The 21876-nt window shown below is 33.2% G+C and overlaps 1 long non-coding RNA gene across 1 annotated transcript in view; it reads left to right on the top strand.

The window, feature by feature from the left end:
* Positions 1-390: 390 nt before the first annotated feature.
* Positions 391-21876, top strand: part of LOC116278381 (uncharacterized) — a 194904-nt gene continuing 173418 nt past the window's right edge. The window contains exon 1 of the long non-coding RNA XR_012075848.1: positions 391-444. This is a non-coding gene — a long non-coding RNA (uncharacterized lncRNA). The remainder of the gene's footprint in view (positions 445-21876) is intronic.

Here is a 21876-nt window from a genome sequence, read left to right as displayed (position 1 = left end):
TCTAAAGTTATCTGTTTGCATATGGTTCCTTCAGGAAGGATTCAGAGGATACATTTATTGTGTTTATACAAAAGACAGCCCTCTGTTTCCCCGAAGTCTAAATATGTTTTTCTAAATGCACCCTCAAAATCAGTGCTTGCTTCTACATAAATAAACTGCAGGTCTAACTTTCTCAATCTAATATTATATTGGAAGAGGAGGCATTGTTTAGACACATAATCATGCTACTACTGACTGTTGCTATAAAAATGAAGTTTAATCTCTGCACAATTTCCATTGCTTTTCCTTTGAAATCTGGTGTTTATTGCAACAGAATTTCAGATTTTGCAACACGAGAGTCTGAAAGACAGGCCAACACAGGCGGCTCTTTGGAAACAAGAGACCTGGTACTTTCAACAGCCAAAAAGCTGGCTAAACACCAGGAGGAGGGGAGAGACACATCAGGTAGGTTGTATTGATTCCACATACCTCTCTTGGTTCTTTGCTAGAGGACTTCTTTTGACAAAGTGTAGACTTTTTTTTTTTTTTTTTTTTTTTTTTTTTTTTTTTTTTTACAGTTGATCTGTGTTTCTGTTAACCATACTCTCCTGGAAGAGACTTTGACCATCTGGATGTGGTTTTTGTTTCTGTGGGAAGGAACTTTTGTGTCCTTGACATGCCACTAGTATAAATAAATGTTCAATGAGGAGAACATGGATCAAGATACTATATATTTTCAGATCAAATTAGGACAGCTACTAGCAGTTATTTGGTGTATACAATTAAGCATGCAAGCATGAAAAAATGCACTTATTACAAATACGTTTATGGGATATTCCAGGATAACGTGACAGCTAGTTTGGAATAGTTACAATAAACATGACCCTATGTCCATAACATGTTCACCTATAGGATAAAAAGCAACTAAACATGAGTTTATGCACTAAATAAACTGCTGAGAATTTTATAATTTTATTTCCAGAGATTTTTATATACTTGTTTCTTACAAAACCAATTATGGACTTAAGACATAGATTTGAATTTTGCAGCAAACTGTAGCAAAAATACAAATGGACTTATTTACAAAACAGAGACAGACTCACAGATACACAAAACAAACTTATGGTTACCAAAGAGGATAGAGGGGGAGTATAAATTAGTAGTTTGGGATTAGCAAATACTAAATATTATATATAAAATAGATAAACAGCAAGGATCTACTGTATAGTACAGGGAACTATATTCAATATCTTGTGACAACCTATAATGAAAAAGAATCTGAAAAAGAATATGTATATGTATAACTGAATCATTATGCTATACACCAGAAACTAACACTAAATTGTAAATCAACTATACTTCAATTAAAAAAAAATAAAGTGGAGGAAAGATCATGTGGATTCTTTCAGAAAAAAATAAAAGACAGGCTAACAGGATAAGTCAAATCAAAGAATAATGTTTGAGGAGCATATAATTTTCTATTCTTCATCCTCTACTTCATTGCAATTCTTATGCCATAATTCATCCCCAAATATTGCTAAGTGCCTTTTCTGCTCATTGATTTTTTTTGTCCTGAATTTGAAAATTGAACAGTCAGTGAGGTAGATTCCTTAATTAAATCAAATTATGCGTATTGATGTTGACAAAAAAATAGACTTTTACTTTTTTTTATACTTGAAGTAAAGACAGAAATCCTATGTTAAGACTGAGTGTTATTTTTAGTTGGCTACTTATTTCTATACCCTCAACCTAAGGAGCTAAATCCCTATTGGGATATGATGAAGTTCTGCTTCATCTAGGTCTGTGCATAAAATTATGGGGCTTTCTGAAGCTCTGGCTTTGGAGACAACAGCCACCAGTCCTCTGTCTTTAGAATTTACGTTTCCCTGCTTTGGGTGGAGAGATATTATTGTGGCCTTTAACTCTGCTCTTGAGCTATACCTTACCTCTCTTTACTTTGGGCCTTAGGAGGCACAGAGATGATGTTAAAGTTAGCTGTGTCTTTGTCACATTCTGTGACTTAGCTTCTTTTCTCAAAGGATCACCACCTAAAGCCATGAGAATTTTTCCTAAATTCCACCATTGTAATTAGGAAATTACTATTTAATCGGTTGAGTTCATATAGAAATGTTACTTAGGTGATTTTTATTACAGTGTAGAAATATCATGGATCAAATAATATTATATAAATCTAATAAGTATGTATTGAAAAATTCCTGTAAAGGGGTTATTATATTTTCAAGGTTCTGCCTATTTAGAGAGTTTGTTTGTAATTCTGCAGTTTTTAATCACAGACACCATAATTAGTTTGTGTCCTCAGATACTGGATCTTTGTAAACATAGCAACAGACCTTTGAAATCAGTATGAAAACAGAGTGCACTGCACCTGAAGGGAATTCTGTTCTAGTTAATGTGTTTGATCACCTGGTCTGAATAAACAACCAAGTTATATCTTTTGCTAGAAAAGGTTTTGGATATTAGAACAAAAGTCATAATTAGATTTTACTTGAAGGCCTTACAATTATGAAATGAGTGAGATAAATGAGGTTACACTCCTGATTTTAGTCTAAACATCAATATTAGGCATTTATCATTAGACTCTTTAAAAGCCTCCACTTTTAAAATAGACATGGTGATGGATGGCTTAAATCCGGACAATAGCAGTTCTAAAAGCAAGATAAACCACAAGGAATTACTGTCTTTCAGTTTAAGGAAGCTTGAACCTCTTAACAATGATGATATATTATAATGATTTTTGTATTAATATACTATGTCTACCATTTGAACTGGTTGCATCATTCATAAACCCAATGGATAGATAGATTTGTCTAAAAACAGCTTGCTCAATAGCATGTTGTTAATAGAGAGTAAGCCAACCACTCAGTTATTTGGAATGTCAGTTAGGAATTGTTCAGGAATAGGTGTAGCTTTAGCAGCTATGTTGTACGTAAACAGTATCGTTCATAACAAGACAATAATGTTAGGTCTAGTCTAACTCTGGGCCTTTATTACTCATAATCGGCCCCTGTAAGTGCCTTTCCTCTTCTTTGGGAAGCTCTGCTATAAATCATCAGGGAGATTCTTATATAACAGAAGGTTCTGACCTATATTCTCATACTTTCCCTTCCACACCAGAGGAAGGAGGAAATTCTACATGGTGGAAACAAACATATAAACAAAATCCCCCAAAACCAACAAAGAAAATACCTGATTATAAGGGTGCCAAACCTTTTGGGACAGTAAAATCCAGATTACTACACTTCATGGGGATGTATTTCAAAGGTGTATCAACATCAATGTATCTAGAGAAGCTGTACCCTACTCTCTGGGGACTTTTTACTTAGAAACTTCTGTGTCAGAGAAGTTTGGCTCCCTGGACTTTGGGCTGCAAAAGGATAGGAGTGATTGTAGTGGCAGATGGTTGTGTGAAAAATGCAGTGACATGAAAGTGGTGGGCTGGCAAGTCGTCAAGGTCCGGAAAGGCAAAGGGGCCACTACAGTGAGATGAGGCAAAGGAAAAATGAGTTTTCCAGTTTCACAGGTCTGAGCAAACAGGAAATCAACTCGATATGTTTTTGAACCTTGAATCAGTAGACGATGTATTAGAATGATTTCCTGTTAAAATACTATTTCTATCATGTTAATCAGGAACCTACTCTAAAGAATATATAAACAAAAGGGAAGGAACTCCAAGCAAAATGTCTGAGTATAAAAAATGGATAACTTAGAGGTTCTTAGTAACAGGCATATAATATCAACTGCGGAAAAAAAAGTCCTTTGAGATTTTTGGAGATAATGGTATCTTTTATATTTCTGGTTTTGTATCAAGTATGTGTGTAAGGGATAGTCTATGCACTGTCTCCAGCTGTTCTATTGCCTTTCTGATTTATTAATGTAATCATTTACTGTTAGAACTTTTCTTCAGAGCACCGCTTTAGCTCTATCCTGTAGACTTTGATATATGATATCTTTCTTACTGAAATAGTAATGGAGTAATGAATAGTGGACAGTCAGCAAGTGCACTGACAGGGTGTTTGATGAAATTTAGTATCCATTTTAGATAGAAGCTCTTAAAAAGGTAATAGGTAAATACTATGAAGTGAGAAATATTATCTACCTCAACCTAAAATCTGGACTTATTCCCATAATTCAAATGAGAGAAAAAAGTCAGTGTTATGGCTATTACTTAACCTTCACTAGCAATATGTGAAAGCATATGTTTTCCCATATAGTCATTAAAACTTTAGATCTTTGCCAAAATGTTCAGAGTCATAGGGTAGTTTTCCTTTGTAATTGTCTTGTGAAAAATGATATTGAGCAATTTTTCATCTTTAGATTTTCTTTTATTTTCTGTCAACTATAGCCTCACAACTTTTATGCATTGTTCTTGATTTATAGGAGCACTATGATTGCAAAAATTTTTTATCATTTTTTAATTTGTCTTGTGACTTTTTTACAGTTGATTTTGCTATTCTGAATCTTTTTAGGGACTGAAAATTTATCAGTTTTATTTTTAATAACTTCTGGGTGTTTTTTGTTTACTTGGGTTTTTTTTACATTTTTTATTGATTCATAATCATTTTACAGTGTTGTGTCAAATTCCAGTGTTCAGCACAATTTTTCAGTCTTTCATGGACATATACACACTCATTGTCACATTTTTTTCTCTGTGATTTATCATAACATTTTGTGTATATTTCCCTGTGCTATACAGTGTAATCTTGTTTATCTATTCTACAATTTGGAAGGGATAGACTGGGACTTCAAAATTGTACTTGGGTTTTTAAAAAATGTTATTTTTGCTTTGAAAGGGCATCCTTATCTCAACAATACTAGTCAATACAGATAGAAGACATGAAAAGAATATAAATATAACGTCTTTGAAAGGTAAAATTATATTATTTGTTAACTTTATATTTTATACCTGGAGGATCTTGAAGAAACAAGTGTGCAAGCTTAGAATTCAGAAATGTATCTGGATATAAGATTAATGCACAGAGATCAATAGTCATCATATATATAAGCACTAAAATAGTTAGAATCTTCTTTATCCAGTCATCTGTTGATGGGTATTTAATTTGCTTCCACATCTTGGCCATTATAAATAGTGCTGCTATGAACACTGAGGTGCATATCTTTTCTTTTCTTTTTTCTCTAGTTAAACAATGATTTTATTGCTTGAGTACACAGACAAATTTATGCAACTAAGGCAGAGGCTGTGGATGACTTGTATTTCCAATTGTGGGGAGGACTTGTTTAGTCTTATAATATCGAGCCAACTGGTGAATATGGCTCTCAATCAGAATCAGATATAATTTAGTATCTTTATCCTTCCTGTTCCTCTCAAGATGCTTTTGAACAGCATCATTTAATTTAATCAATCTATCATTTAATTAAGAAGGCTGTTGCTATTTGAAAGCATATATCTTTTTTAATTAGATTTTCCTCCAGATATATGCTCAGGAGAGGGACTGCTGGATCGTATTATAAGTCTATTTTTAGTTTTTTAAGGAATCTCCATACTGTGCACCAAACTACATTCCCACCAATAGTGTAGGAGGGTTCCATTTTCTATACACCCTCTCCAGCATTTATTGTTTGTGGACTTTTTAATGATGACCATTCTGAGTGGTGTGAGGTGAGACCTTATTATAGTTTTGATTTGCATTTCTCTGATAATTAGCAATATTGAGCTGTCATATACTTTTAACTTAATATAAAGCTACAGTAATTGGAGTAATAGATATATACCAATGGAAAGAAATGTAAAGTTTAAAATAGACCCTCATACATTTGGGAATTTCATATATAACAAGCTATCATTTCTAATTAGTAAAGATTAGATTATTTTAAAAAATGATGTTGGGATAGCAAAGTAGAAATCTTGAAAAAATAATTAAGTTGGCAGTGGGTCTCCTGTATCTCATACTAAATAAAGTCCAAAAAGTGAAATATTTAAATTTGTAAGAGAAATAATCAAAATTCTTTTAAAAAGGGAAAATATGTTTCTTAAAGATGCCAAAATGTGGATGGCTTTCAAATAAATAAATAAATGAATAAATAAGTCAATGAATTTCACTTTCTATAGAAAGTTCTACTTAGCGTCTTGGGCTTTTATCTGGAGGAAACTCTAATTTGAAAAGATACATGCACCCTAGTGGTCATAACAGCACTATTTACAGTAACCAAGACATAAAAGCAACCTAAATGTCCAACGACAGATGACTGGTTAAAGAAGTTGTGGTATACATATACAATGAAATACTACTCAGCCATAAAAAGGAATAAAATGGTGCCATTTTTAGCAACATGGATGGACCTGGAGGTTGTCATACTAAGTGCAGTAAGCCAGAAAGAGAAAGAAAAATACCATATGATATCACTTGTATGTGGAATCTAAAAAAATGACACAAATGAACTTATTTACACAACAGAAACAGACTCACAGACATAAAAAACAAACATGGTTACCAAGGCAGGGGGAGAATAAATTAGGAGTTCGGGATTTGCAGAAACTAACTACCATATACGAAATAGAGAAATAACAAGTTTCTACTATATAGCATATGGAACTATATTCAATATCTTGTAACATCTCATAATGAAAAAGAATATGAAAAGAAATATATTATGTATGTATAACTGAATCACTATGCTGTACACCAGAAATTAATACAAAATTGTAAACTGACTATCCTTTAATTAAAAATAAAGTTCTACTTAGCAACAACCACCCAAAGGAAAGTCAAAAGGCAATTACAAATAGGAAAAAAAAATTGAATTCATTGATGTGCTCTTGCAAATTAAAAAAATTTTCAACAACCAAGAAAAGAAATGGGCAAAAGATGTGAGCAGAAAAGAAGCTGCAAATTATTTATAAGCATGAAAAAATTCTCAGTAACACTTGTCATATGATAATTACAAATTAGAACTATTCCATTGTATTACTTGCTTCTAGAAGTTTGGCAAAGACCTATCATTTTAATTATCTGTTACATTCTCAAAGATGTATATTATTTGTGAAGGTTTAAATTGGTATAATTTCTTAGAAGGATAACTTGTCAGTATCTACTGAAGTTAAAAATACGCAATTTTGATCCAGCAATTCCACTTCTAGGGCTTTATGCTATACTTAAATGCGTTTATAGGCAAAATTATATATGTATCCAGCTATTCAGTGAATAGCTTTTTTTCAGGGATCAAGAGACTTAAAACAATGTATAGTGCATTCTTAAGAGGATGGGGTAAATACATTACACATATTCAAAAATCTATTTAAAAAATAAGAAAAAATTTGTTATACTGATATATAAACAACTCCAACATTTGCTATTAAATAATAAGTTCTGTGTAAACAGAGAAAGTGTTCTATCATTTCTGTAAAAAAGCAAAAATAAGATGGCAATAATCTTTTGAAATGAGAATATATTAACTATTTAAACTAATAATAAAATACAGTTGTAAGAAATATGTGAATATTAGACATTACTATTCTTTAAAATACTTCCGCCGTTCTTCTTCTGAGAAGCAACTTTCCTCTCTGCTCTCCTTTTCACTTCCAAACCCAGTTTTTCCCAATTTAAGAGGAGCTGGGTTAAAAGATAAGGAATGACACAACATTTCTTTTACTTTCTTACGATAAGAGTTCAATTCTAAATCAAAATTATAGACTAGCCTCTGGATCTAACTTTGTACATCAACAAAACATTTATTAAGGTGATGTGTTAAACTATATGTAAACATTACTCCTTTGATCTTCTTTGTTAATTTTTTCAAAGAAAAGTTTACAAAACTATAATTGTTCTTAATTTGTACCAAATAAGTGCTTTGTATGCATTTTCTATCTCATTTAACAGGAGGCCATTAAAAAAAGTTTCTATTATATGATTTTTAGTTCTGGATTCTGTAACATTTTTTAGTAATCATAGAATAACTTGTAGGCTAATTTTAGAAAATGTTTTCTCCAGCTGTACCCAATTTGTTCACTTTTTTCTGCATTCAATGCCATCTCTTGCCATTAGGTAAGCCTGCCCTCAGTCTTGCATTTTTATAACCACTGTTGAGATCTAGGCAAATATGTTGATTTTCTTACCTTCTCCATTGATTCTTCCACTCACTCTCTGAAGCTTAGTAGGAGTGAAAGAGAAGGAAATGTGAAGATTTACAGTATAGCTCCCATTTGGGCTTTTAAACACTGAAAATTTTAATTATAGTCACCCAAGGATGGAGACAAAGACTGACTCAAACTAGAAGGTAGATTGGGAATAGACAGTAGACATATTTTAAGCAGAGAACAATGGGGTTGCTGAGCAACCTTCTAAATGATAAATTCTCAGTCAAAATGTTACAAATTCTCAGGATATCTTCATATGTAAATGCAAAATAAACCACACACTTCAAAGCTAAGGACAGATTGTTATTATTATATACTTTGTCAATAGATAATCTACAGCAAACTATATATTATAAAACAATAGGCATATGAGCACCATATGGTATCTGAAATCTTTTTGTTAAGCCCTAATGCTATCTACAAATGCTAACTATGTTTTTATCCTAATAATTAAAATCATATTATAACAATCAATGGTTCAGCAACATTTATCAAGCTTTTCATTTGTATTGAACCCCTGTTATAGAAGGTATGAGTGACAGAATAGAAACAGTCCTCTGATAAATTATCTGCATGACACTAATGTAAAAACATGCATGTGCACGCATGCACACACATGGAGCCACTTATTGACAAACATCTGTAAAAAGAGTAAATTGCAGAGTGAGATGCAAAGTAAAAGAGTGATTCATGTCAGTAGATAATGAGATGAAAATTATCCTGTAAGCTGTTAAGTTTTGATGCCTGTGTCATGATTTAGAAAAGGATAACAGAGAAAAAGATAAATGAAGATGGATTATTCAGAAAAGGAGATGGCAAATTTATTAATGGGAAGAAAATGTAAGAAGTTGTAGCAAACTTTGAACTTGACTGAAGTGAGAATATCAAAGTGGAATTAGTTCAATGGGACTTCAGTCTAGTCATGTTTAAAAAAATGCACTGGTATACTTATAGCCACTAAATTTATCCTGAGTCTTTCTAAGGGTCATTTCTAGTTATATTTGTATATGGCTCATTACAGCTTCACAAAGTCTACTTACATTTTCCCCTTTTATTGACTCAACCTAAATTTCTACCTTTTATTGCTAGGTTAATTTTTACCTGTCTTCAGAGTTTTCATTATAGACAGTAAATGTGTATATCACCTTATAGGTATTGTTTTAATATTGTCCTATTGAAAAAGTAACATAGAATACTTCAATATTTGAAAAATTAGGTTTATGAGATTGCCATATTGGAAATTGAAAAAAACAAGTCATTTTTTACAAATTTATGATAAAGTGAAAAAATATTTTTACAAGGGGATTATTTGATGATAAATCCCCTTTCTTATTTTCAAGATAGCTTTCTATTATGAGGTCTTATGCAAAATTTCATTTAGAAAGGATATCAAAACCATAAATGTCAGAAGAATAGAGAAACAACAGAAATAATTATGGAGGATGAATTAAAGTTAGATAACAGGATGGTTCACATACTGTTTAGTCTATGTGTAATCACAGCTGCATAGCGTTCCTTCATAGTCATTCTGACATTTATGAATTTGCTAGTATTTCATGACCCTAATTTAAAAGACTGATCATTTTTTCTACACTAAGACTATGAAAAACCATCTTTTGGTTTGTAACTATTACAATTATTTACAGAGTTTTATATTCACAGCAGAATTGAGTGGACAGTACAGAGAATTCCCATATAACTTCTGCCCTCAGACTTGTATAGCCCCTACCACTGCCTACACCCCACACCAGAGAGCTTCATTTGTGACAATTAATTAACCTGCACAGACACAGTATTAACAGCCACAAGTCTCTAGTTTACATTAGGGTTTACTTTTGGTTTTGTATATTTTATGGGCTTTGACAAATGTATGATGACATGTATCCCTCATTACAGTATCATGTAGAATAGTTTTACTGCCCTAAAAATCCTCTGTGCTCTGCCTTTTCACATCTCCCTCCTCACTGGCCCCTGAGAAATCACTGAACTTTTTACTGTCTCCATAGCTTTGCCTTTTCCAGAATGTCATATAATAGGAATCATAGAGTATGTGTCTTTTCAGATTGGCTTCTTTCACTTATCAATACATGTTTAAGGTTCCTTCATGTCTTTTTAGCACTGAATGCTTTTTCATTGGACCTATCACAGTTTATTTATGCATTTACCTACGGAAGGACATCTTGTGTTGTCAGTGTTCTGGATTTTGGCCATTCCAATAGTGGTGTATCATTGTTATTTTAATTTATAATTTTCTGATGAGACCTGATGTTGAACATCCTCTCACATGCTTATTTGCCATTTGTATATCTTCTTTGATGAGGTGTCTGTTAAGGTCTTTTGCCCACTTTTAGATCATTTTCTTTTTGTTGAATTTAAGAGTTCTTTGTATATGTTAGATATCAGTTCTTTATCAGATTTGTCTTTTACAAATATTTTCTTCCAGTTTGTGGCTTGTCTTCTCATTCTCTTGACAGGGTCTTTTGCAAGGCAGAAGTTTTTAATTTTAACAAAGTCCAGCTTACTAATTATTTCTTTCATGAATCATGTTATTGGTGTTATATCTAAAGCATCATCCTGAAATCCAAGGTGACCTAGATTTTCTCCTATGTTGTCTTCTAGGAGTTTTACAGGTTTACATTTTACATTTGGGTCTGTGATCCACTTTGAGTTAATTTTTGTGAAGTTTGTAAGATCTGTGTCTAGATTAACTTTTTTTGCATGTGGATGTCTAGTTGTTCCAGCGCCAGTTGTGAAAAGGACTCTCTTTGGTATACTGCATTACTTTTGCTCCTTTAGCAATGATCAGTTTACTATATGTATGTGAGTTCTGTTCTGTTCTGTTGATCTATATCTCTTTTCTTTCACAAAGACAGTACTGTTTTGATTATCTGAGCTTTACAGTAAGCCTTGAAGTCAAGTAGTATCAGTCCTCTGACTTTGTTATTCTCCCTTGTTATTGTGTTGGTTATTCTGGGTCTTCTGCCTCTCTTTAATAGATTTTAGGTCAACTTGTTGATACCCACAAAAATAACTTGCTGAGATTTTGGTTGGAATCGTGCTGAATGTAAAGATCTACTTGGGAAGAACTGACATCTTGGCAATATTGAATTTTCTCATTTATGACCATGAATATCTCTCCATTTTTTAGCACTTTAATTTATTTCTTCAGAGCTTTGTAGTTTTCCTCATGTAGAACTTGTTCATATTTTGTTAGATTTATACCCAAGTATTTCATTTGGGGAGATGTTAATGTAAATGGTATTGTGTTTTTAATTTCAAATTCCACTTGTTCATTGATGGTATATAGGACAGTGATTGGCTTTTGCATATTAACTCTATATCCTACACCTTCATTATAATCACTTCTTAGTTCCAGAAGTTTTTTGTTGTGGATTTTTCTGAATTTTCTACATATACAATAATATCAATTGCAAACAAATACAGTTTTATTTCTTCCTTCTAAATCTGTACACCTTTGATTTCCTTTTCCAGGGAAAGGAACTACAACTTCAACTACTGTTGAAAAGGAGTAGTGAAATGTGACATCTTTGCTTTGTTTCTAGTCTTAGTGGGAAGACATCTAGTTTTTCACCTTTATGTATGATGTGAACAATAAGGTTTTTTTTAGATTTTAAAAATCAAATTGTGGAAATTCCCTTTTATTCCTAGTTCGCTGAGAATTTTTATCATGAATTGGTGTTGGATTTTGTCAAATGCTTTGTCTAAATCTTTTGATAGGATTTGTGATTTTTCTTCTTTAGTCTGTTGATATGATGAATGACATTAATTGATTTTCAAATGTTGAATCAGCCTTGCATACCTGGGATAAGTTCCACTTGTTCATGGTGTATAATTATTTTTATACATTTTTGGGGGGTTTGGTTTGCTAATATTTTGTTGATGATTTTTGTATTTATGATCTAAGAGATATTAGTCTATAGTTTACCTTTCTTGTAACATCTTTATCTGATTTTGGTATTTAGGGTAATGTTGGTCTCATAGAATGAGTTAGGAAGTATTCTCTTTGCTTCTATCTTCTGGAAGAGATTATAGAGACTTGGTATAATTACTTCCTTAGATGTTTGGTAGAATGCACAAACCATCTGAAACTAGTACTTTTTGTTTTAAAAGGTTATTAATTGTTGGTTCCATTTACTTAATATTATATTTGCCCATTCAGATGGTTTATTTATTCTTGTGTGAGATTTGGAAGATTGTGTCTTTAAAAGAATCTTTCCATTTCATCTAGGTTATCAAATTTGTGGAGATAGAGATGCTCATAGTAAATCTTTATTGTTCTTTTGATGTTCATGAGATTGATAATGATGCCCATTCTTTCATTTCTGATATTAGTATCATTTATCTTTTCTTCATAGTTAGTTTGGTTAGAAGCTTATTGGTTTTATTGAACTTTTCAATGAACCAGCTTTTGGTTTCATTGATTTTCTCTATTGATTTCCTATTTTCATCAATTTGCTCTAATTTTTATATATTTTCTTCTACTTACCTTAATAGGTAATTCTTTTATTTTCCTAAGGTGGATGCTTAGGTTATTGATTTTAGGCCTTTCTTCTTTTCTAAAATATGCATTTGGTGTTATAAATTTCCCTCTAAGCATTTCTTTGGCTGCATTCCAAAAATTTTGATAAGTTGTATTTTCATCCTTATTTATTTCTAAATATTTAAAAATTCCTCTGGAGATTTCTTCTTTGACCCATGTTATTAGAAGTATGTGGTTTAATACCCAAGTATTTTGAAAATGTCCAGCTATTTTTCTGTAATTGATTTTTAGTTTAAATCTATTGTGATCTGGGAGCATGCACTATATGATTTCTGTTCTTCTAAATTTCTTAAGGTGTGTTTTATGGCCCAGAATGTGGCCTATCTTGGTGATTGTTCCACATGAGCTTGAGAAAAATGTGTATTCTGCTGTTTTGGGGTGAAGTAGTCTATAGGTGTTATTTGTATCCAGTTGATGAATGGTGCTGTCAAGTTTGACTATGTTCTTACTAATTTTATGCCTACTAGATCTGCCCATTTTTGATAGAGAGGTGTTGAAGTCTCCAACCATAATAGTGAATTTATCTATTTCTCCTTACAGTTTTTTTTAACTTTAGGTATTTGTGTTTTGTTGTTAGATACATACACGTTAAGGAATCTAAAGAAAAATACAAAAAACTTATTTACAAAACAGAAACAGACTCACAGACATAGAAAACAAACTTATGGTTACCTGGGGGGGAAAGGGATGGGAAGGGATAAATTGAGAGTTATAGATTTGCAGATACTAACTACTATATATAAGATAGAAAAACAAGTTTATACTGTATAGCACAGGGAACTATATTCAATAACATGTAGTTGGAGTTGATTTTTATCCACTCTGACAATCTCTGCCTTTTAATTGATGTATTTAGACATTGACATTTAAAGTAATTATTGGTTAAGTTGGATTAATATCTGCCTCATTGATTACTGGTTTCTATATGTTGCTCTTGTTCTTTATTCCTATTTTTATCTTCCACTCTTTCCCTGCCTTTTTTTTTTAATTATTGAAGTACAGTTGATTTACAATGTTTTGTTAGTTTCAGGTCTACAGCAAAGTGATTCATTCATATATGTATATATTTTTCAGATTCTTTTTCATTGTAGGTTATTATAAGATATTGAAGATAGTTCTCTGTGCTATACAATAAATCTTTCTTGCTTATCTATTTTTTATATAGTGATGTGTATGTTAATACCAAACTCCTAATTTAGCCCTCCCTCCCTTTCCCCTTTGGTAACCATAAGTTTGTTTTCTATGTCTGTGAGTGTATTTCTGGGTTGTAAATAAGTTCATTTCCACTATAAGTGATATCATATGATCATTTGTCTTTCTCTGTCTAACTTACTTGACTTAATATGGTAATCTTTAGGTCCATCCATGTTGCTGCAAATGGCATTATTTTATTCTTTAAATGGTTGAGTAATATTCTACTGTGTATATATACTACATCTTCTTTATCCATTCATCTGTTGATGGACATTTAGGTTGCATTCATGTCTTGGCTATTGTAAATAGTGCTGCTATGTCCACTGGGATGCATGTGACTTTTTGAATTAGAGTTTTTTTCCAGATATATGCCCAGGAGTGGAATTGCTGGATCATATGATTACTTTATTATTATTATTTTTTAGTTTTTTAAGGAATCTTCACACTGTTCTCCATAGTACCTCCACCAATTTACTTTGCCACCAGTGGTGTAGGAGAGTTCCTTTTTCTCCACACCCTTTCCAGGATTTATTATTTGTAGACTTTTTAATGATGGCCTGTTCTGACTGTTGTGAGGTGATACCTCATTGTAGTTTTGATTTACATTTATCTAATAAGCAGTGATATTGGTATGTTTTCATGTGCCTGTTGGCCATCTGAATGTCTTTGGAGAAATATCTGTTTAGGTCTTCTGGCCATTTTTTGATTGAGTTGTTTGGGGTTCTTTTTATATTAAGCTGTATGAGATGTTTGTGTATTTTGGAAATTAGTCTCTTGTCAGTTACATCATTTACAAATATTTTCTCCCATTCTGTAGATCATCTTTTCATTTTGTTTGTGGTTTCCTTTGCTTTGCAAAAGCTTTTAAGTTTAATTAGGCCCCATTTGTTTATTTTTGCTTTTAATTCCACTACTCTAGGAGATGGATTAAAAAAATATTGCTGTGATTTATGTCAAATAGTGTTCTGTCTAATATTTTCCTCCAGAACTTCCAAGATTTCCAGTGTTACATGTGGATCCTTAATCCATTTTGAGTTTATTTTTGTATATAGTGTTTAAGAATGTTCTGATTTAATTCTTTTACATGTAGCTGTCCAGTTTTCACTGCACCACTTATTGAAGAGACTGTCTTTTCTCCACCGTATATTCTTGCCTCTTTTGTTGTAGATTAATTGACCATAAATATGTGGGTTTATTTTTAAGCTTTCTATCCTGTTCCATTGAGCTATGCATCTATTTTTGTGCCAGTACTCTACTGTTTTGATTACTATAGCTTTGTAGTATAGTCTGAAGTAAGGGAGCCCAATTCTTCCAGCTCCATTTCTCTTTCTCAAGATTGTTTTGGCTATTTGGGGTCTTTTGTGTTCCAATACAAATTTAAAAATCTTTTGTTCCAGTTCTGTGAAAACTGGCATTGATAATTTAATAGGGATTGCATTGAATCTGTCTATTGCCTTGGGTAGTATGGCCATTTTAACAATATTTATTTTTCAAATCCATGAACAATATATTTTTCCATCTAGAGTGCTCTGAATTTGGGGTATAGTTCAGGGGTAGAGCATTTGACTGCAGAATGTTCTGAATTATTTCAAAATGATTATTTTTCCCTCCTCCTGCCTGAAATATGAGGGGATTTTCTATGATATTCAATGTGAGAATCTGATAGATCTCCTGGAGGTAAAGCTCACAAAAATGTGGTAACTTCCCCAGAACTGATACATCCTGGAGTTTTTAACTTTCAGACTTGTCCACACTGAGCCTCTGGCAATTCAGTCACAATTCAGATTTTCCTACCTCAGTACTAGTTTCCATGGAGGTTTCTGCTGGTGGGTTTCTGTTCTGGTAAGTTGTGATTCTGTATATTTGTCTGTGTCTCTTCAATTCTGGGCACAGCAGTTTGCCTCGTGACCTCATGTCTCTGGTGGATCTAAGAAAAACTGTTGATTTTTTTAGTTTGTCCAGGTTTTTACTTTTTATTAAAATGGAATGCCAGCTTCCAAGCTCCTTATGTGCCATATTGGAAAGCTAGATTTATTTGACTCCTTAGACTTAATTACTACTAAATTTTCATATTACGCCCATATTTGAAACCATGTAGAAAGACTTTTTTCATTGTTAAATGAATGAGTTTCCACTGGTTTCTGTTTCTACCTCATAGGAGAAAATCAGGCCTAATTTTAAGTGGGTGACATACTTAATAGTTTCATAAAAAGCATAAAAATCACATTTTGTCTATGACTTGACTACTTACTTTAAATTTTTCAGAAGACTAGAAAAGGAAAGAAGGATTTCTTAGTGTTTTGTTAACAGTAGTTTTTCTTTTTTCCTTTTGCAAAATTAAGTAGTGCCTGTACTTGGATGATGGCCATTTTGAGACAAAAGGTACTGAATCTCTCCAGAACAAAAGATATTTGACCACAAACTTTTGTTTAAAACTTGTGTCATTATAAGTGTGACAAAGTCTATGGAATCCAGGTAAAATGTCTTGATTTAAAATGGTTTCTTCCTGGATCTTACAGATAATCACTATAATTTCTAGTATTTACAGTAGGTATTTTCTTTACAACACTTTATTCAATTGAATATTGCTAATTGGTTTTTACAACTCTTTCATATATGATTTTCAAAGTTACTTTTTTCTAACTTTTATAATTTCTTAAACAATCTTCTGTCAGTTAACTATCACCAAATCTCTATTTTTAATAGAAAATATTATGCAATTCATGAAATTCTGTTACATTCATTTACATTTTCAATCTAGATAAATTTATTTAAGACATATTTACACATGCATTCAAATCCCCTTTTTCCTGTTCACTGTCTTTATAAACTTTGGGTAAATTACTTTACCTTTCCTAGTCTTGGGTTCATCTCTAGTAATATGGAGGTTGGAATGCCTACATCATAAAATGGTTGTAACAAGTAAGTAGCTAACTTCAGGACTTCTCTTAGGGACTGCTCCAAAGAATGCTCTCAGCAATTTTGAGCTTTTCATCCCATTTTCTTTACTTACAGTTACTCCAGGTTATGTTTATCTATACAAATATCTGGTGCCCCTCACTGGCAGCATGTAGCATTGGGTAGAGTTATAGTCCTAGAGTATCTGATTGCAATTTATCCCACAGTGCCAAATAATGTCAAATTATGCTTGTAGGACACCTGTCTAAAATGCTTTTCAAACTAAAGTTGGCATCTGTGAATTGTCCCAGGCTTAGAGCCATAAAAGGATTGAGCTCTACATTCTCCCTAAAGACCTATAGAATATCTGAAACTAAATGCCTCGTGTAAGTAGCAGAAAAATTCTTTCCATGGAGTAGGTAAGCAGAAAGCACTGGCTTCTTTATAAATGGGGAATTTTTCCAAATCAAATATAAGGAAGAAGGTAAGAGGGAAACGACCAGAGAATTTCAGTATCCTACTTTGTACTTTACAGAGGAAGAGGTAAAAATGCAGAAACAATTTGAAAGAATATCATAATTTATCAAATACATTTATACATTAGCTCCTTTGAACCTGATAGATAGAACTGTCACATAGCAAAATGGTAGGTATCTGTATCTTCCTCTGCAGATGAGGAAAGAATCACAGAGTGGCTAAGTGACTCACTGAATATACAGGAATCACTGATGAAACTTTCCATTACTCAACCCTTTCTAATACAATTTAGAAATTTCTATTATAATAACTATGCACATAAAGGAAAACCTCATTTAAAATGGAGTCAGGAAGCCCTGAAGGAGGAGCTTTCTCAGACCTCCCTTGTAACCGTCTGCATAACCAGCAGAAAGAAGGAAGATCAGTATTATTTTAACAAGGCCTGTTTGTATAGAATTCTTCATATAAAGTTCTCTCACTCTCAACTTATTTGTGATGAGAAAGATGTCACTTTTCTCCTGGTGCAAGGGAGGGCATTTTTCATACAGGAGTTTTATCTCCTGTTTTTAAGAAAAGGAAGGAAGATCCTTCCCAGCCCCAGCAACAACAAACCAACCACCTCCTGCAGCCAGTAAGAAACTGCCACAACTTCGAACTTGTTCTTCTCCAGTGAATTTTATTCAGAACAGCCCTCTCCAATCTTCTCCTGAGCCCTAATGAAAACTGACTTTCCCTTTGCCTCTTTGGGCTCGCCCATGGTTCAGCAAAGATTACATTTTTCAAATTGCAATTTCTCTTGCATTTCAAAAAAGCCTCATTTTGCTGGTAAAATAATTGGCTATTTTGTTTTTAAAGTTGACATAGTATGATTTCTTCATCCAGTTTGCTTCCTGGCTATACTCAGGCACTGATTAGCTCTCAGGTGTTTCCTATTGGTGCTTTCCTGAGAGGTTTTTGGGTTTTTTTTTTTGACATTCTTGGTAACTTCTCTGTTTATTTTTGAATGAGTATATTCATATTTTACTGGAGAGATTATTTTACTCACTGTGAGAATGCTTCAAATGACTCAGGTGGCTAATATCAACAGTAGGTAGTTTCAATCATAGATTTACTGGAAATCCATTTTTTACCACACCCTATCCTACACCTTAAATACTTGTGATATCATGTTATATGGATGTAAAACATTTCTTGGATTTTTCATTTTATTTCTGTTACAGAAATAAAAATATGTGTAAATTGTGGATAAATAAGAGTAATAGCCTTTTAATTTGGTTCTGTATCTTCCCATTAGTACCTCCAATAACAAGATAATCCTCAGAGGTATGATAGGCATGTAGACACATGCTGACCATGTCCTCCATTCCTGGGCATATCTGATAATTGGCTACATACAAAGTGAGCATCTTCTTTTTTTTCTCTCAAGCATTAGAGATTAGAGCCAAGAATGACTGTGTCAGGGAGGTCAACATATTAAAACTTGTCTTTACATATTTGACCATTAAAGAGATCTTGAAAAAAATGTTACAAAAGAAAAGAAAATAAACAAACCAAGGAAGAAATGGAAATTTCTACTCTTTTACTTTGACGGTTCTGGTGGTGTGGGAGTTGGGGACTATGGCCTGTCTGGGAGTACATGAGCCTCTTCATTCTTTTTGCGCCATTTGGTGAAGCCGTGCTCTTCTCCCTTCTCCACTTTTATCCTCTGAGTCATGGTCAAGCATGAGCAAAGGATTCCTGAAGAGTGAACCCTGCAGTAATCTCTCTGCTTTATAAGTTCTAAGGGTGGCCCAGGTCATAATTTTTACTTAAATGGGCTTGTTTCTTTTGGAAAACCAGGAGCTTTTTCCTCCTCTCCTGTAATGTGTTCACTTTTATGTTGCATAGGAAATTAATGTCTATACTTATCGAAAACTCCCAATTTCTCAGTATATGTAATGAAGACTTATAATGCCAGATGCAAATATTATAATTAGAAAATAGGAGAGAATTTAAAGTTTAGTGGCATAATTTAATATATATGCATTAGTAGTCTATTCATTTTAAAATGTAAGATCTTTATCACACTGCCTAAGTCCATTTTCTGTTTAAAATTTATATGGTTTCCCAGCTAGACATTATACATTTCCTTTCATTATCTAATGGGCTGAAGAAGTGGGCATAGATAGCATGCATCCAGCCAATCTCTTCTAATTGGTTCCAGAACTAGTGCTCATTGAGTGCCTGCTAGAAGAGGGACCCATTATTCAAATTTTACTTACTTAAGTCACACAAAATCTCCATCAAGCATATCATCCTCCAAAAGAAAATGACAATCAAAGAGGCTACACAGCTAGCAGTGACAAGATATAACCCAGAGTTCAGGTGTTACTGACTGTTTCTGAATTCCAAGCAAATCATTATTTTACCTAGAAATGCCAGTATATAGTTTTTACCTCCCAATAATAGTAGTTGAAATGCCTTTCCTTTTCTTTTTTTCCCCTTTTTTCTTTTCTTTTCATTTCCTCTCCTTTCCTTTCCTTTTCTTTCTTTCTTCCTTTCTCTTCCCTTCTCTTCCCTATTATTGATGTAACACAAAAGGCACAACAAGGGAATTCAAACTTGGAACAGGGTTTTGAGAGGAGATATCAGGGTCACACTGGCAATGTATGTAGCTACGTACAAAGAGAAAGGAAATATGCAGACCAAAGGAGTAGAGGTTGTCTCTTTGCATGATGGAACTTCAAAAGTCCTATATTTTGATCAAACATTTGGTTTGCTATTTTATATGGTTTGGAGGGATATGTAGCCATACCTCCACAAAGCACCTTTCACAATATTCAAGGTTCAATATACTTCTTTGTATTTTAGAAAAGTGATTGCAGTTTGCTCATATGCTACCTTGGTTTGACATTAAATTCCAGTGTAACTGAGTCTAAATTATATTTATTTCAGGGCACTTTCCAGCTGGTTGCTCCAGAATAATCTGCAGTAATTTAGGTAGGACATTGTTTTGATAGATCAAATGGTCCTGTCAACTTATGCTAGGTAATAATCTTGATACTGTCCTTGCAGGGGTCAGTGAAACTGAGCCCTGGCCATTCTTGCTGATAGATGAGTGTTTACTAAGAACCCAGTGAAACTGAGTCAACTCCAAGACTCATGCATTTTACTTATATTTTACTTTTTCTGATATTCCCACTTGATTTGAAAATGTTCCCATGTTTTATCAGACATTTTAAAAAGAATTACTATTATGAAGGCAATATATGTTTGATGTAAAGTAAATCAAGCTGCACACACACACAAACACACACACACCACAAATGTAAAACCTCCAGCTCATATCTCAGTTTAAATTTGGGTGTTGACCCCTGGATTTTAATTTCATCCAGCATGCATCTCTCTCTCTCTCTCTCTCATTTACTTTGTCTTCTGTGTAGCAGGCTACTCTATAAATCTCATAATATTAAACTTTTTGTCCATAGTCTCTTCCCAAAATACACAATGAGACAAAATCACTCCCTGAGCTCACACACCCATAGTAGTCTACATGTTGCTCTTTCAGTCTCCTTGTTGAGTTTACAAAACTCTCTTTTAATCTTTACAAGTGATCTCCAGCTTCTCAATTTTTAAGGCATTATCCCTTGGGAAAAGTGATTTCTCCCAATTTGGATCTGCTATATATTTTCTAACCGTTCATAGGTTTGCCATGTTTCATATCTCCTAAGCAAATCAATAGGGCCTATGAAATTGAATCCTTCCCAAGACAGATTCTCCGATCTCACCTCACTATTCCAAACTCAGTTCACATGATCCTTTGCAATTGATCCCTTCTCAAGATCAGGCGATATTAGAATAAGGAGAGTGTACAATGGCCTCAATTCTTTTTTTCATAACTTGGTGGGACTAGAGGAGAAGAGGGAGGAAAGTGAGAGGCACTGCCCCAACTTGTATAATGAGTTCTTCCCATGGGCCTGCTGTTCCTTGATTCTCTCAGGAGGAATCATGCCACACTGGGAAATATAAACCCTGGTTGTTTAGTGGTCAAGTCCCTTTAGTGCATAAATATTTTATACACAAATTCTTGAATGTATATTTATAAATATATTATATATAAGATTTTAATATAAAATGCATTTTATAAATGCTTTGTAAATACTTTTAAATATTTCACAAGGGCCTTGGTAATGGATATAGGAAATCAGGAAGATGCTAGAATACACTGCATGGTCACAAACTCCCCCAGCTTCACTCTTCTTATGTTCCTTGCTCTAGGGTTGCCTGGCAGGTATGTTCAGGTAGCACAAACATCATATTGAAGACTTTCTAGCATTTTCCCTAAAATTAGAAGTTGGGGGTACCATCAGACAAAATTAGGCTAAGGCTTTAGTCTTTATTCTGAAGAAGCCAATCATAATATTGGTGTTATGGGTTGGTCCAAGGCCTTCTATACCGTTTTTACCCCTCTGCTTACAATTATCAGGCACTGTTCTAATCAAATACTTAAATGACACATTGAGGCAAGTATCACCATTGTCTTCATTTTACAGAGTATGAAACTGATACACACAAAAGTTAAGTAATTTGCTCTAAGTCACAAACCTAGTATGTAGTAGTGCCAGGATTCAAAGGCAACATGGTTCCAGACTCTGGGCTCTTCAACATTACATGT

Source organism: Vicugna pacos, chromosome 1, assembly GCF_048564905.1.
Source record: "Vicugna pacos chromosome 1, VicPac4, whole genome shotgun sequence".
NCBI classification, from domain to species: Eukaryota; Metazoa; Chordata; class Mammalia; order Artiodactyla; family Camelidae; genus Vicugna; species Vicugna pacos.
The sequence above is the reverse complement of the archived record's forward strand: the minus strand, read 5'-3'. Positions and strand labels throughout refer to the sequence as shown.